This window comes from Heterocephalus glaber, unplaced genomic scaffold (assembly GCF_053883595.1).
Source record: "Heterocephalus glaber isolate CG9 unplaced genomic scaffold, H.glaber_assembly_v1.0 deba00001481, whole genome shotgun sequence".
NCBI classification, from domain to species: Eukaryota; Metazoa; Chordata; class Mammalia; order Rodentia; family Bathyergidae; genus Heterocephalus; species Heterocephalus glaber.
In genome coordinates, this window is record NW_028258317.1 from 8,147,232 (window position 1) to 8,165,509 (window position 18,278).

Here is an 18,278-nt window from a genome sequence, read left to right on the forward strand (position 1 = left end):
ACTAGTTTCAAGCAGTATTAAGGGTAAATGTGGGGACCCTCAGTGGACATAGGTATTTCTGAAAAAAACCTTCTGAGTTGTGCTGTATTATTGTAGACAGTGGATATTCTTTTACACATATAGTTCTGGATTTTTTTATTAAATTCTTTTATTGGTACATTGTAGGTATACAACACAATTACATTTCTCATTGGTAATTGTACCTTTACATAATGCATCTTGGTTCTTATTTTTTCCCCATTCCTAGCCCTCCCTTCACGCACTCCACCCTTCCCTATTTACAAAGACTTTATTTCCATTTTTTCCATTTCTCAGCATTTTTCCTTTCCCTTCTTTCCTTTCCCCTGCCCCTCCCAATACCCCTACCAGTTTGGAACTTTTCTACCTATTTTACATTATCGATTATTCATTCTAATCATTGGTACATTTTAGGGATACAATATACTGACATTCATCATTGGAAATTTGCACCTTTACATAGTCTCTCTTGGTTCTTATTTTTCACCCTTGCCCAGCCCTCCCTGCAACCCCTCCAGTCCTCCCTATTTACAAAGATTTTGTTCCTATTTTTCCATTTTCTCATATTAATCCCATTCCCTTCTATCCTTTCCCCTAGCCCTTCCACTTCCTTCCCCTTTGCCCCTTTTCTTCCTATTTCACATTACCTATTATACATTTAATCCTTATTTACACTTTTAGTTTCTCACACCAGAGAAACTATTCAGTATTTATACATGTGTGTCCTATTTATTTCACTTAAGAGTATTGCCTCAATGTGCGTCCACTTAGCTATAAATGTCTCTAATTTCTCATTTTTTATGACTGAGTAGTACCCCATTAAAAAAAAAAACACATTTTCTTTATCCAGTCTCCAGTTGATGGGCATTTGGGCTGTTTCCAAGTTTTAGCTATCACAAACTGTGCTGCTATGAACATGGGTGCACATATATTACTGTGGTATGATTCTTTTAATTCTTTGGTGAAAATCCCCAGCAGTGGAATAGCAGGGTCAAATGGGATTTCTAGTCCTAGTTCTTTGAGGTATCTCCATACTGATTTCCACAGTGGTTGCACGAGTCTACACTCCCACCATTAGTGGAGCAGTGTTCCTCTTTCCCCACAGCCTGGCCAGCATTTGTTATTAGTTGATTTCATGATAGCAGCCATTGTTTCTGGAGTGAAGTGGAATCTCAGTGTTGTTTTCATTTGCATCTCTCCAATGACCAGTGATGTCGAACATTTTTTCCTGTATTTATTTTCTATTTCTACTTCTTTGTCTGAGAAATATCTGTTCATTTCAGATGCCCATTTTTGGATTGGGTCTTTAAATTTGGGAGGTCTGATCTTTTTAAGTTCTTTATAGATTTGAGATAGTAGATCTTTGTCTGAGGAAGAGCAGGTGAAGATTTTTTCCCACATTGTGGGTTGTCTCTTCACACTGCTGGTGGTTTCTCTTGACATGCAGAAGCCTTTTAATAAGAAGAGATCCCACTTGTTGATTGTTTGTGCTAGTTCATGGGAAACTGAGGTTTTGTTCATAAAATATTTTCCTCCACTGAATTCTTCAAGGGTTCTACCTAACCTCTGTTCCAACTGGTTCAGAGTTTCTATTTGAATATTTAGATCTTTAATCCATTTTGATTTTAGTTTAGTGCATGGTGAGAGATTTAGGTCTAGTTTTAATCTTTGGCAAGTTAAAGCCCAATTTTTCCAGCACCATTTATTAAAGAGGCTATCCTTCCTCCAGTGAGGGTGTTTGGCTCCTTTATCAAAGATGAGCTGGCTGAGTGTGTCTGGCATTGTTTCTGCATCTTCTAATCTGTTCCACTGGTCCTCAAGTCTGTTTCTTTGCCAGTATCATGCTGTTTTTATCACAGTAGCTTTGTAGTAGAGTTGCAGGTTGGGGATTGTGATACCCCCTGCCATGTCTCTGTTACCTAGAATTGCTTTTGCTATTCTGGGTCTCTTCTTGTTCCAAATGAATTTTTGGATTGTTTTCTCAAGGTCTATGAAGTATGCTGCTGGGATCTCAATTGGAATTGCATTAAATCTTTATAGCAGTTTTGGAAATATGGTCATTTTCACTATATTAATCCTTCCTACCCAGGAGCAGGGGATATCTGTCCATTTTCTGATATCATCTTCAATCTCTCTTTTCAGAGTGCCATAGTTTTCAGAGAAGAGGCCTTTGATTTCTTTCATTAGGTTGATTCCTAGGTATTTCAGTTTTTTGGATACTATTGTGAAAGGAATTATTTGCCCTATTTCTCTCTCAGTGAGTCTGTCATTCATGTAGAGGAAAGCTATTGATTTTTGAATGTTGACCTTGTAACCAGCTACTTGACTGAATTTGGTTATTAAGTCTAGAAGACTTTTGGTGGAGTTCTTCGGGTCTTCTATATAGAGTATCATGTCATCTGCAAATAATGACAATTTGACTTCTTCATTTCCTATCTTTATTATGAAGAAAACTGACACAGTATCTGTGAAGAGAAATTTTATATTTAAGGGACCTTTCTGAATGCAAGTCTTGATTGGTTGTAACTGAAGTTTAATTTCAGCATTTCTTTAAAGAATGCTAAGGGCCTGTGTAACTTTTCAGTCTAAGATTAAGTCATGTAAATACTTTGATCCATGGCTGATGTTTCAAAGGCTTCTTAGTGTTATTCCAGTAAACCATAAGTCAGCCCATATTTTCATTTAGGAGCTGCACTCCCTTAACATTGCCTGTGCTGTTTTTTGAGAGTAGGTTATTTTTCACCAGAAGGTGAAAGTGAATGTAGTTTAATTCTTTGTAGCTGAAGGCTATGAATTTAATTGTCTCACTGGTCAGTTTTCTGTAGAAGGTAGTTTTGAGACTTCGACTAATAATTGGTCAAAGTGTCTATAGGCTTATATGATTTTTCTGTCTCTTAAAACAGTATTGTATTTAAAAGATGTCATTCTTAATGTACAATAAAGTTGGAAAAACTAAAAAAAAAAAAATATATATATATATATATATACTCTCTTCATTTAAACATATCAACACCAAGCTGTATATACCTAAAACACACACACACACACACACACACAGTACACATGTATACCTGTGATAACATGAAAATTAATTGAATTTGCTTCATTTCATCTGATATAAAAAACCCATGAGCTATCAAGTGAAGTATTACAATGTATTTGATGGGGTATTGTGTATACGAGGATATTTTCATCTATTAAGATCCCTCTATTTTGATCATGTGAATTTGAGATATTTAATAACCATATGCTGGTGATTTGTCAGCATTGGTAGTTGTACCTTATATACTAGATAAAAGTCAGTGCAACTTCATTGGGCCTCAATAAAGCAACAATTTTTAAAAAGTAAACTTAAAAGTAAATTTAAAACTATATAGAAATACACACAATGAAATATTATGCCAAGGAAAATGTTCACATTGAGATATTGTGATAATTTTATGTAGCAATGTTTTTGATAGTAATTATTTGACTTCTCTTTGTTTCATTTTTTTATAATATCTTGTGTTAAAGCATAAATATATTATTAAAATAACATTCCTGTTTGCTTACACTAGGAAACATTTGTGACTATGGGAGCACATCAAAGGAAGTGAGACCTCAGAGGAAAATATTTCATGTCACCAATTCTTGAAGTGTGGAGTTCTTTTTATAATAGGTTTCATTCATTTACTTGTCAAAAGTCAGTTGGAGTTAAGTTCTGAAAGGAATATGATACTGCATGGAGCCATTCTCTTAGAGATAGCTATTAAATATTTAACAGGATATGAAACCTGCCATTGCAGTAGGAGTCTCACAGCAAGATTAATTTGAGGTGAGAGTACAATATCCCGGAACATAGTTCTTTGGTAATGAAAAATTTTACTGTATTCTAATAGAAAATCATCCTGCTTGGTTAGGTTTGTAAACCAAGAGCTAATAGGCTGTTTTGTTGTTTAATTAAATTGAATGTACTTTCATTTTCAAAGCTAACTTCTCTGAGTTTTTGAAAGTCACTATTTGAATATGCTCAGTTCTATTTCTTTGACCAACTTTGAGGTTAGTCAGTGGTATATTTATTCAAAACAGACTTTTATGTAGCATGACCCTTGAGGACCTAAGATCACACACATAAAAAATATTGATGGAAAACAGAATTAAAATGATTTTATTGACTTTATTTTTTCTAAATAATTACTGATATCCAGAATTTTCAAATTTTCTTTTTGTTTGTTTACTAGAATCAAACCCAGAGCTTCATACATACTAGACAAGTGCTTTACAATATCACTAGCCCTTGACTAAGTTATTTATGGATAATAATTTAGCAATCCATTCTCCCTTCTCCAGAATTCTCATTCTAAACTCACCAAATAAAAATACATGATTTGGGTGTTGGCATGGTAGACAGAGAGGTTGTCATCAGCAGAGAAAAAGTAAATCAACCTCTGAGTCTTTATCTTTTGATATCTTTATCTCTTTATCTTTTATCTTTCAGAGAGCAATACCCTAAATGTCTTCTTAAAAACTCTAGGCATTTTATCATTATTGTTATGTATTCTTTAATTCTACAAAGTCTAGATTTTATTATATGTCTTGAGCTTTGAAACTTCTCTTTGCCCAGCATCATCCCTTTAGAAGATGTGACAGTTAATTGTGCTTGTCAAATAAACTGAATTAAAAGGCACCTAGCAGATTAATAAACCACACTTCTGGGTGTGTCTATGCAGGCATTTCCAGGGGTGATTCTCATGTAGCCCAGCAAACTGAGGGAAGAAAATCCACCTTGCTGTGAGTAGCAGTATTCAGTAGGCTTGTACCCCAGATGGAATGAAAAGTGAAAAGGAGGAAGTTGACCTGCATTTGAAAAGCTTCTTGTCTTTTGTTACTGCCATCACTTATGGATATCAGACTCCAGTTTCTTCAGCCATTCAATGTAGACTCATCCCAGTGACTCACTAGGAGCGTCTAGATCTTCAGCATCAGCCTTGTGCTTTGTCCTTAATATACTTTGTTCTACAACCTCCAGCTTCTTGGAATGAACAGCAAATGGATCCCCTTGCTCAACAGCATGCAGAAAGGTCTAGTAGTTCCACTTCCTAATAACAAGTTAGCTACAGCACCCTCACGGTCCAATCCTCTTCCAAAAGGCCCTCCTATGAGTGTATGAATGCTTTGGGGGACATTTTAAAAATATAAACATAACAAAATGGGAAGGAGATCTGAAGATGGGGGAGGAGGAAAAGGCTAGAGAGGGATGTAAAAATAGGATGTAATTTGCATATATACCATTTCCTCCAAGATGAATATAACCATAATAGAACACAAATATACCACTTGATAAAAAGAATTTAGAAAAAGAACAAAGGAGAAGTGTAGGAAATAGAAATTGAGTTAACTTGTAAATAATTCAGAGGAGCATGAGAAAATTTTGTAGGAATATTAGAATGTGTATTATCCTGTCTGTAATGATGGTTTCATGAGATATATTATGACAAAGGTATAATTATATATTTGAAACACATGAAACTTATTATATGCCTATAACATTCCCAAAAAGCTGTTACTAAACAAGACTTTCTCAGTTATAAATTTGTGTTAGGTTAGCTTTACTTCACATACCTCAACAAAATAAAATGTAACAAATTAATTGTAGATGCATATATAAAAACACATGTTTTCTACTGAGCTAGAAAATTTGTCTAGATTTAAAAAGAAAGATAAAGTACCACTCCTATCTCTAAGTCTTATGCTTTGGAAAATATGGCTTTTTGTATAAAATATACTATGCTAAAATAATGTCCTATACTTTTAATATTATTGTTAAGAAATAAATATTTGAACATTTTAAATTACTAATATACTACTATAGTATTTTAATAGGCCTTCCCTCTAAATGAAATTTCCCACTGACTGTACAAAGACTGATATCCCTGATTATTGTTAATTCTTAGATTCATTTGTTAAAGTATAATTGTAATATGGGTATATATTTGGAATCTATTAAATTGTTGATAGCTCAGATATTTACTTTTCAAAATTCTTCATTACAGATTGTAGGGTTGGAAGGTACTGGAAATGAACAGTTGCCTTTATTTCAAAAGCTTACACATGATTTGTTTTATCAGTATGAAAACAGGCTTCTCCACTGGATAGAGAAAAAGAACAGCATGTGACTTATGAAATACTAATGAAATTAAAGTTTGTGGATTTGTATACGATTGATTACAATATTTGGGGGGCTGTAAATGACATTTGAGAAAGAGAAAAAATTTCAGTAAAAGTAGAATGTTTTGATAATAAAACTGTTATGTCAATGTATGACAATTGCCAAGAGGAAAACAGCTGAAAGGAGATTCAGAAGCCAAGCTCAAGTCCTCAATATCTACACATGTGTGCTCAGAATAGTGTATGAACCTACACATTTAACAAGTTGCTATGGATATTAGCACATCAGATGGAAGTCATGATTTTGGCAAGGATGTGCCTTATCCATCAGAATTTTAGAAAAAATAAAGGATTTCAACAGTAAAGCAAGAATTAATTAAGCTGAATGAATATTCACAGTACTGGAAAAAGAAAATAAAAAATTATTTGAGTATGATAATAATGTAGAGCATAAATATGACATTTTGGTGAAAAATATAGATATTTAGTAATTCTTAAAATTATAAATAATATAGAAATGCAAGATGATCAGCTTAATCATGACAGTGTTGATGAAGTAAGTTTGAAATAAAGTAAAAGTGTGTAAATAAAAATGAAAAGTATCTATAAAATCTCCAACTGAAAACAACTACAAGTATTTTGCTGGTATAATCCCTTTATTATTTCTTCTGTTGTCAATAGAAAGAGGCTTTTAGGTTAGTTGGCTCAGTCTCTTTAACAGTCCTTTGTTATAGAAAATACATTGCAAGTATACAACAAATCAAGTATAATAACAACTTATTATGATATATATTGGGTAAGATACTAGATTTGAGTTTATTAACACACAACCCATTAATTCATCTTGATTATTTCTCTGATGCCAATTAATATAGTGTGGAAACTGAAGACAAAAGGAGAAAGGACTACTCATTCTACCCTCTATTAAGTAATAAATGACAATAATTTGATGTATTTTTAGCTTTCTCTGTTTTAATTTTCTATTATTTCTAATAGTATTACAAAAGTATTAACTTTTGTAAGTTGAGACTTAAAGTTTCACAGTGCAGAGAATTTTCTTGTAAACAATGTAAATTCTTCTAATACTAATATCTTATATTATCATGTTACAAAAATAAAAACTAAGAAATGTTGGGCTGATGCTTTACCACAACTAAAAATAACATTCACATTCAGATGTCATCACATTTTCCATTTATGATTACTTTGTTTTTCTCCAGGATTTTATATAGCATAAACTCTACTTAGTTTTCATTTTCCTGAATCTACTGCAATCTGCAGTATTTCCTAGTTTTTCCTTGTCTAATATAACCTTGACACTTTTGAAGAGTATTGATTTAGTACTTTGATGAATGCCCCTCAATTTATTCTTATCTAATGTTTTGTCATAATTAGATTGGATCTATAAATTATTGTAATTACTATTATAGATGTGCTTTAATATAATTAAAAGTATTCTCATCAAAAATTAAAATTTTATTTTTTCAACATATGTCATACATTTTCTCTAATAACAGTACCCTTCATGGGCATTGAATTGTTATCTATGGAAATCATAGGGTGATAATAAATTGATTTTACACATATATATATGTTCATAAGAAATCAGTATAATAATGTGATGGTGTAATTCATATAAAAACATAAATGATCACGTTATCTAAAGTTATCAGGAAAAAATTGTTGAGAGGTTAGAATTTGAGACAGACTTTTCAAGGTAGAGATCATATTGCTAATTTAGGAGGTTGAAACTTTATAGATTAGGCAAAGAGAGTGAGTTAGAAATGTACTCGGAATATAGATACTTAGGATAGCTTGAATATGCTATGGGACAGTACTCAGAAAATTTTCATATTTTTTCCACTAATATGATAGTCTAAAAATGTAACTATGAAATACCTATCATCTTATTTGCACTAGTGAAATTAAATGAGGCACAGAGAAATTGAATGAGTTTTATTAGAGAATCTTTTGTAAAAATATGTATACAGTCAAGACCAGATGATTTGAATTTCTAATTTAATTCTATTTCGCATATATTGGGGGGGCACTCCACAATTAACTTGGTATGAATTAATGATATAACAAAAATAATTCCATTTAAATGTCTTATGCATTTTTAAATTCCTGTTTTGCTTAAAGCTTATTTTGCTTTGCTTATAGTGGGGTTTTTTTTTTGAGAAATTATGTTTTTAAACCATTAAATACCTATCAATATTTCCTTTCTATTTTTTTCACATATAAGAATCAGGAAACAATTTTGGATTAACTATTGTTCACCATAAACCTGAAGAAGGTGAGATTCCACCATGGCTGCATAGAGGCAGAAGTGTGAGAGTGAAACTCAGAGGAAATTCAATGGATAGTCTGAGTACTCAGTAACAGAGGAGGCAAAGAAATCCAGATGAAGCGAATCAACATGAAAGAGAAATCCAGTAGATTGAAATCAATATCAGAGGCCATTAGAGAGGGAAGCAGAGATGCCTTTGGAAACACTGAACCTCTTACACCCCCAAGTCTGGTGAACACACCATCTTGGGATTGGGTTAAATATCCTGAAGGAAGGATCCAATGCTTCAGGGGCCATAATCCTGGTATAAGCTTTTAACCTACTCTCCCTTCCACCCAGTAGAGTGATCTCAGTGAGTGAGACATGGACACTTGGAGGATGTGGAGACTGAACTACTGCAGACAACCCCTTGAAGAAATATAGAACAAAGGCATGGCATTGATTGAGACTCCAGAGCTGACAGCTTGGAAAAGTAGACCTCAGGGGGCTGCAGAATGTGGATTTCCTCACAGTTAGTGGTGAGGTGAGGAGTAGGCAATCCTCCACTGTTCTCCTAAATACCATTCTGTGTCCCTGTATTATCCTGTACACTGCCCACCGTTTGGAGCTGGCATGGGAACTCCTCTTCTTCAGACAAGGGTTGCTGACCACCTTGAGACCTAGGTACTACAAAACTCTTGGGGCAGGGAAGTGACAGCTTTGTGGCTGGCAGAGGAAGAGATGTTTAAAGAGCTACAGATTCATGGCTTATCAAGAGAACTAGACGCCATGTTCAACCTGAATCCTGCAGAAAGTGAGCACAAAATCTTGGGGATTGTCAAGGAGGGGAGACAGCTGAGAAAGTCATTTTGAAAAATCTATGAAACATCGGGTACTGGCCCAAAACACTGCATTCCCTCCCCAATTCAAGGGAAAGTGTCCCACAATAAGACAAAGACAAAAATTTCTGGCTAACCACACCCACAAGAGTGAAACTGAAACTAGGCCAAACTTGGTCTGCAGAAGGGAGGTGAGCTCAGAGGTCCACCCAGACCTTTAGGCCCTTCACTCACTGGAAAGCCTCAGAACAATTTTCGGAGGGAAATAGAACAAATTCTCATAAACAAAAATAATGATAAAAGTCACAGATTCAGTAAAAGCCTCTGACACAATCCAACATCCATTCATGAAAACCTTAATGGAAATTAAAAAGGAAGGACCTTAGCATAAAATGGTAAAGCCACTTATGAGAAACTACTGTCAACATCTTACTAAAGTGGGAAAACTTGAAAGCATTCCACAGTCCCACTAAAACCTGGAACAAGACAAGAATATCCATTCTCACAACTCTTGTTCAATATAATACTTCAAACCTTACAACAATTAGATAAGACAAAAAATAAAAAAATAAAATGTACTTGAATAAGAGAGAAGTTAAAATATACTTACTTCAGATGACATGATCCTTTACAAACAGTATCAAAAAAAGAGTTCAACCAGAAGACTCTTAGAACTAATAAATTCCACAAAGAGACAAGATACGATATAAATGAACAAAAATCAATAGCAAGAAAAAGTTCTAGAAAAAAATCTTATTTTCTGTGGTTTGAAAATGTTAAACATTTGAGATTAACCAAGTAAATTAAAGGTCTCTACAAAATGAAAATTATTTTGCTCTTCATGAAGAGATTGAAGAAGACATTAGAAAAGGGAAAGACATCCCTGTTCTTCAATAGGTAGAACTAATATTGACATAATGGCCATATTACAAATAAAGATACACAGATTTAACACAATCCTCATCAAAGTACCTTAAGCTATTTTTTTCAGAGAACTAAAAAAAAAATACTTATAATTTTTTTATGGAACCAGAATGAATGCAAAAATAACCACAACAATCCTGGGCAACAAGAACAAGGCAGGAAGCACCATAATCCTAGATTTCAACTTTTATGACAAAGCCATGGTAGAAAAAAATCTAGCGTGATACTGGCACAAAACAGACAGATTAACCACTAGAATAGAATAAGGATGTAGAAACAACTCAAGCACTTTTAGTTATCTGATCTTTGACAAAGGTCCAACCATATATTCTGGATTAAGTATAATACTGAATAAGTGGCACATAAATTTCCCTTATTTCTACAACTACATAATGGTCTAATACATTGTTTAAGGAATTTAGTATCTATTAAACAATGAAAAATATATTTTATTTATAAATATTAGGATAAAGGCTCAGGTATTTATAAGTATTTTTGTTTTTCAAAATGAAGGTCTAGTGACATAATAATTTTACCACTAGATTTTGTGGGGAATTGATCAATTATTCTATGTTCAGGAATATTCTGTCTCATGCACTGATTTTTGTGGGTTCACTGATCAATTATTCTATATTCAGAAATATTCTGTCTTATGCATCTTTCTGAAATCTTCAGCCCTTGACCACAAAATTTTATTAATATACAGCAATCATCGTGGCAAATAACACTCCCTTCAATATTTCCAAAATAATTCAAGAGGTAGCTATTGCCTCACTTAAAAACTACTCTATTATAGAATAATACCAAAACTTCCTTCTCATGATATTTGGACATTTAATAAATAAATAAAGTGAATTGAGACTAGAATAGTTACCTTATAAAAGGAGCCTTTTATATACAGGAATAATCATGTAGAAATGATGTTTTTCCTTGAGTGTTTAATAGAAACAATGAATAAAACCATTTCAGGGAAATGAAAATTTGTACTTTTTTTTCAGGGAAATTTACTATGCATTTATTTTATATTTCTTGTAGACAGAAGGTTTTTCAGACTATTTGTTTTTGAGAAAGTGATAGTGGTTTGTGTATATCAAATAATTTGTCCATTTTATCTGAGTTATGTAGTAATATAATAAAAAATATTCTCTCTCTCTTTTTTTTTTTGGTACTAGTAATCAAACTTGGGACCTTGTGCTTGCGAAGCAGGCAGCAGAACCACTGAGTTAATCCCTGGCCCCAACAATATTCTTTTATTTTCTAATTATATATGTAGTGGTATATTATAGGTAGTGGTATAGCAGTTTTCATTTTTGTGATTGGTAACTTGAATCATAATCTCATTATAACTCACTAGTTTATTTGAATGTCTATCAATCTTTGAAAATTAACAGCCTTAACAATAATCTTAGAAAATTATCAATATAAATTTTTTTCTCTACCTTCTAATTTTCTACTCCACTTTCTTCACATTTTATTATTAATTTCACTCTATTTCTTTTATTTTGCTTTTTCTTACCAAGATTCTCAAAGACTAGACATTTCTTCTTCATTAACATAAATACTCAACACAATAAATATCTCTTTGGCACTATTTTAACATACATATCTCAATATCTTTTTTCATTTCATAGAATGAAATATATTTCTTACTTTCCTATTCATTTTTTTGACAAGTGTCATTTAAAAGGATTATTATTGGTTTGTTTGTTTTTTTGCAGCACCGAGGGGTGAAATGAGAGCCTTTGTACTGAATTATATTTGCAGCCTTTATCCCCCCATAAGTTAGTATTATTAATTTTCTTTTTAAAAAATTTATTAATTTATGATATATAATAACAACTTTTATTGTGGGTATTTGGTACATGTAATGACACATTTCGATTCCTTTTGACATCCTTGTCCACTCCTAACCTTTCCCCTCCATCAATCTCTTGGTTCCCTTTCCATTTACAGTGTATCTATCTCCCTGTTTTTTTCTGTCTATTTTTTATTTTACTCCTTATTTATACTTTGCATTTCTCATATGAGAAAACCATATGGTATTTAAGCTCTTGTGACTGATTTATTCCATGTAAAATTATGTTTCCAAGGTGCATCTATTTTCCTTCTTTCTAGCACAGTGGTATTTCATTGTGTATAAATATCACTGTTTATTTATCCATTCATCTGTAATGGACGTAAGAGCTGCTTTCAAGATTTAGATATTTTGAATTGTACTGCTACAAATGCATGCATTCATGTATCATTACAATATTATGTCTTTAACTCTCTCAAGATGTTACCTAGAAAAGGAATAGCTGGGTCAAATGAAATTTCTACTTTTGGTTGTAGAAAAATTTCCATATTTATTTCCATAGTGGTTCTTTTAGGTTACATTCTTACTGACAATATAGAATTCCTTTTCCCCCTCAACCTGGATAGCATTTGGTATTGTTTGATTTCTGGTTGATTTCCATTATTTCTGGAGTAAGAAGAAATCTCAATGCTGTTTTAAATTGGAATTCCCTAATGGCCACCAAAATTGAGCATTTTTCTAGTATTTATGGGCCATTTGTGTTCTTCTGAAAAATGTCTATTCTTCTGAAAAGTGTCTATTCATTTAAGCTGCCCATTTTTGATTTGGTCTTTTATTTTGGTGTTTCTTGATACTATCATTTTTGGAGTTCTTTCTGTATTGTAGATTTCAGTCTTTTGTCCAAGGTACAGCTGCTACATTTTTGTAATGTTCTATAGATGGTCGCTTTGCTCTGTCAGTTGTTTCCTTTGCTATTGAGAAATTTTCAATATGACATAATCCTATTTATTGATTCTTGATATTATTTCTTATGCAATTGGGGTTCTGTTTAGAAAGTCCTTACCTGCACCTATGACTTCAAGCATTTTATCTTCCAGTAGGATAAGTTTTCTATTTTAATATTTAGATATTTAGTTCTTTTTTATTTTACTTTACTACATGGTGAGTGATATGGATGTAGCTTCAATCTTCTGCATGTGGATAGCCAATTTACCAAAATCACTTGCTAAAGAACTCTCTTTCTTCCAGTGTATATTTTTGACCCATATGTCCAAGATCGAGTGGCTGAATGTGTCTCGAGTGGTTTCTTTGTTCTCTATTATGTTCATTTGATCCACATACTCTTATTTTTCCAGTACCATGTACTTTTAATCACCTGGGCTTTGTAATATTACTGAAAATCCAGAATCATGATGCCTCCTTCTTTGCTCTTATTACCCAGGATCAGATGGGTCAAATGAAATTTGCTGTTTTATTTGTATATTTAGTCTATATTTAGTTGCTATTCTTTGTCTCTTTGGGCTCCATATAAATTTTATGATTGTTTTCTCTAGTTCCATGAGGTGTGCTATTGCTACTTTGCTTTGGAAAATAATATATATATATATCTCCAGTGTTTATATATATATATATATATATATATATAAATATATATAATTTACCAATTTATATATAAAACTATGAATATATAAAATGTATTTAATATATATTTTAGTACATAATGTTATATATAATAATATTTACTATCATAGTTATAATAAATATTTTAATTATATAATTATACCATTTTATTTAATTGTATACTTTTAATTATATAATTATAATATATTTAATAATATATAAATGTGATGTAATATATAATATTATAATATTATATAATATATAAATATAATATATATTTGTATATAAAATATATAATATAAACATATATATTTACATATATTTATTTGCTCCTTGTTTTCCTATTTCAAACTATTATACCTTTTAGTCCTAATGTACACTTTCCGTTTCTCACACCAGAGAAACTTCAGTATTTGCACATGTGTATCCTGTTTAGTTCACTTAAGACTATTGTCTCAAAGTGCAATCATTTAGCTATTAATATCTCTAATTTCTCATTCTTTTATGACTGAGTAGTACTCCATTTTATTAAAAAATTTTTCTTTATCCAGTCTCTAGTTGATGGGCAATAGGCCTGTTTCCAAATTTGAACTATTATGAACTGTGTTGCTATGAACATGTGTGTATATATATTGCTGTGGTAGGATTCTTTCAATTCCTTTGGGAAGATACCCAGCAGGAGAATAGCTGGGTCAAATGGGACTTCCAATCCTAGTTCTTTGAAGTGTCTCCATACTGATTTCCACAGTGGTTGCACCACTCTACACTCCCACCAGCAGTAGACCAAGGATCCTCTTTCCCTGCAGCTCTGTCAGCATTTGTTACTGATTGATTTCATGATAGCAGCCATTCTTTCTAGGGTGAGATAGAATTGCAAGGCTGTTTTCATTTGCATCTCTCAAATGATCAGTGATGTTGAACATTTTTTCATGTGTTTATTTGCTATTTCTACTTTTTTTGTCCAAGAAATGTCTATTCATTTCAGATGGCCATTTTTGGATCAAGACTTTAAATTTGGGAGGTCTGATTTTTTTTAAGTTCTTTATATATTCTAGATAGTAAACCTTTGTTTGAGGAACAGCTGATAAAATATTTTCCCAAATTGTGGATTGTCTCTTCACATTGTTGGTGGTTTCTCTGGCTGTGCAGAAGCTTTTTAGTAAGAAGAGATCAGAGATCACACTTGTTGATTGTGATAGTTCATGTGTGACTGAGGTTTTGTTCATAAAATCTTTTCCTACACCATTGTCTTCAAAGGTTCTACCTAACTTGTCTTCCAGCTGGTCTAGTGTTTCTGTTTTAATATCTAGATCTTAATCTATTTGGATTTTAGTTTAGTGCATGGTGAGAGAAATAGATCTAGTTTTAATCTTTGGTGGGTTGAAACCCAGTTTTTCCAGCACTATTTATTAAAGAGGCTATCTTTCCTCCAGTGAGAATGTTTGGCTCCTTTGTCAAAAATGAGGTGGCTGAGTGTTTCTGCAGTTGTTTCTGCATCTTCTGATCTGTTTCACTGGTCCTCAGATCTCTTTGCCATTACCATGCTGTTTTTATCACAGAATTGCTTTTGCTATTCTAGGTCTCTTCTTGTTCCAAATAAATTTTTGGATTATTTTCTCAAGGTCTGTGATGTATGCTGTTGGAATTTCAAGTGTGGTTACCTTGAATGTATATAGTAGTTTGGATTTATGGACTTTTTCACTATGTTGGTTCTTCCTACCCAGTAGCAAGGGATGTCTTTTCATTTTTTGATATCATCTTGGTTCTCTTTGTTCAGAGTGTTATAGTTTTCAGAGTAGAGGTCTTTGATTTCTTTCATTGGCTTGATTCCTAGGTATTTTAATTTTTTGGATGCTATTGTGAAAGGAGTTGATTTCCCCATTTCTCTCTCACTGAGTCTGTTGCTCCTGTTCAGGAAAGCTATTGATTTTTGTGTGTTGACCTTGTAATCAGATACTTTACTGAATTTTGTTATTAAGTCTAGAAGACTTTTGGTGGAGTTCTTGGGGTCTTCTATATAGAGTATCATGTCATCTGTTAATAGTGACAATTTAACTTCTTTATTTCCCATCTTTATTCCTTTTATTTCTTTCTCTTGTCTACTTGCTGCAGCTAATGTTTCTAAAACTATATTGAACTGGAGTGGTGATAGTGGACATCTTGTCTTGTTACTGATTTTAGTGTGAAGGATTTCAGTTTTTGACCACTTAGTCCATTTAGTAGATGTTGGCTGTTGCTTTTTCATAGCTATCTTTTATCATGTTGAGATAAAGACCATCTCTTCCAATTTTCTGTAGGGTTTTTGTCATGAATGGGTGTTGGATTTTGTCAAAAGCTTTTTCTGCATCTATTGAGATGATCATGTGGTTTTTGTCCTTGGCTCTCTTAATATAGTGTATTACATTTATTGATTTGTGTATGTTGAAACATCCCTGAATCCCTGGGATGAATCCTACTTGGTCAGGGTGTATGATCTTCTTGATGATCTTTTGTATTCTATTTTCCATTATCTTATTTAGGATTTTTGCATCTATGTTCATTAGTGAGATTGGCCTATAGTTCTCTTTTTCACTTGGGTCTTTCTCTGCTTTGGACATGAAGGTGAGACTTGCTTCCAGAAATGTATTTGGGAGTATTGCTTCCCTTTCAATTTCACTGAAGAGTTTAACCAGTAGTGGCAATATTTCCTCTTAAAATGTCTCATAGAATTCAGCAGTGAAGACATCAGGGCCTGTCCTTTTCTTAGTTGGTAACTTTTTAATTACATTTTTAATATTTTTTATTAGGGTTGTTTAGAATTTTTAGGACTTCTTCATTAAACTTTTTAAATTCATATGTATCTAGGAATCTGTCCATTTCTTCTGTGTTTTCTATCATTTTGGTGTATAGATTCTCACAGTAGATATTCATGATCCTCTGGATTTTGGCTGGGTGTGTTGTAATTTCACCCTTTTCATTCCTAATTTCATGGATTTGGGCTTGTTCTTTCCTTTTTTTGATAAGGTTGGCTAAAGGTTTGTCAATTTTGTTTATTCTTTTGCAGAAACAACTCTTTGCTTCATTGATTTTTTTTATATTGTTCATTTAGTCTACATTGCATTGATTTCTGCTCTGATCTTTATAATTTCCTCCCTTATATGAGTTTTAGGTTTGTCCTCTTTTTTCTCTAGGAGCTTGAGGTTCAGCATCAGCTTGTTTAATTGGGCTCGCTCTGTTTTCCTAATATGAGTATTCACTGCTATGAATTTCTCTCATAAGACTACTGTCATTGTGTCCCATAGATTTTGATAAATTGTATTGACATTGTCATTTAATTATATATATTATCTGATTTCTTCTTTAATTTGCTCTGTGACCCACTGGTTATTCAGAAGTGTGTTGTCGTCCATCCAGCATCACCATGGCCTCCTGCTTCGCCCTCACAGGTGCGCCAGAACTACCACCAGGATGCCGAGGCCGCCATCAACCGACAGATCAACCTGGAGCTCTACGTCTCCTACGTCTACTTGTCCATGTCTTACTACTTTGACAGAGATGATGTGGCTTTGAAGAACTTTGCCAAGTACTTTCTGCACCAATCTCACGAGGAGAGGGAACATGCTGAGAAGCTGTTGAAGCTGCAGAACCAACGCGGTGGGCGGATCTTCCTGCAGGATATCAAGAAACCAGACCGTGACGACTGGGAGAGCGGGCTGAACACAATGGAGTGCCCCCTACACCTGGAGAAGAGCGTGAACCAGTCACTCCTGGAGCTGCACAAGCTGGCCACTGACAAGAATGACCCACATCTGTGTGACTTCATCGAGACTCACTACCTGGACGAGCAAGTGAAGTCCATCAAGCAGCTGGGTGACCATGTGACCAACCTGTGTAAGATGGGAGCCCCCAGTCCGGCATGGCAGAGTACCTCTTTGACAAGCACACACCCTGGGGGATAGTGACAACGAGAGCTAAGCCTGGGCTGACGTCAACGGGGCAGCACATGCGTATTGGGGTTACCTGTACCTTTTCTACAAATTGTACCAGAACATCTACTTAAGTTCTTTAATTGCTTCAAATAAAGAAATTTGGTACCCCCCCGCAAAAAAAAGAAGTGTGTTGTTAAAGTTCCATATGTTTATGAAATTCTTGCAGTTCCTTTTGCTATTGATCTTCGATTTCATTGCGCTATGGTCTCTTAATATACAGGGGATAACTTCAGTGGTTTGCACTTACTTAAACATATTCTATGAGCAAGTACATGGCCTATTTTGGAGAATGACCTGTGTGCAGCTGAATAGAATGTGTATTCTGATTTTTTGAGGTGGAACACTCTGTAAACATCTGTTAGGTTCATTTGTTCAAGAGTTTGATTGAGTTCTAGTGTTTCATTGTTTATTTGTTGTCCAGTTTATCTGTCTATTTGTGACTGTGGGGTATTGAGGTCACCTACTACTATTATTTTAGTGCTTATTTGATTTTTCATGTCCATTAGTATTTTTTTATATAGTTGTGCACACTAGTGTTTGGTGCATATGTATTTATGATTGCCATTTCTCCCTCTTGGATTGTTCCTTTTACAATGATTTAGTGTCTTTATTTGTCTCTCTTAGTCAGTGTTGGTTGGAAATCCATTTGATCTGGAAAGAGTATAGCTAGTCCTGCTTTTTTCTGGCTTCTATCATAG

General features: G+C 33.4%; 1 pseudogene; it reads left to right on the forward strand.

Moving 5' to 3' along the window:
- The first annotated feature begins 16,207 nt into the window (after window positions 1-16,207).
- Window positions 16,208-17,566, forward strand: LOC101722540 (ferritin heavy chain pseudogene; annotated as a pseudogene).
- The last annotated feature ends 712 nt before the right edge of the window (window positions 17,567-18,278 follow it).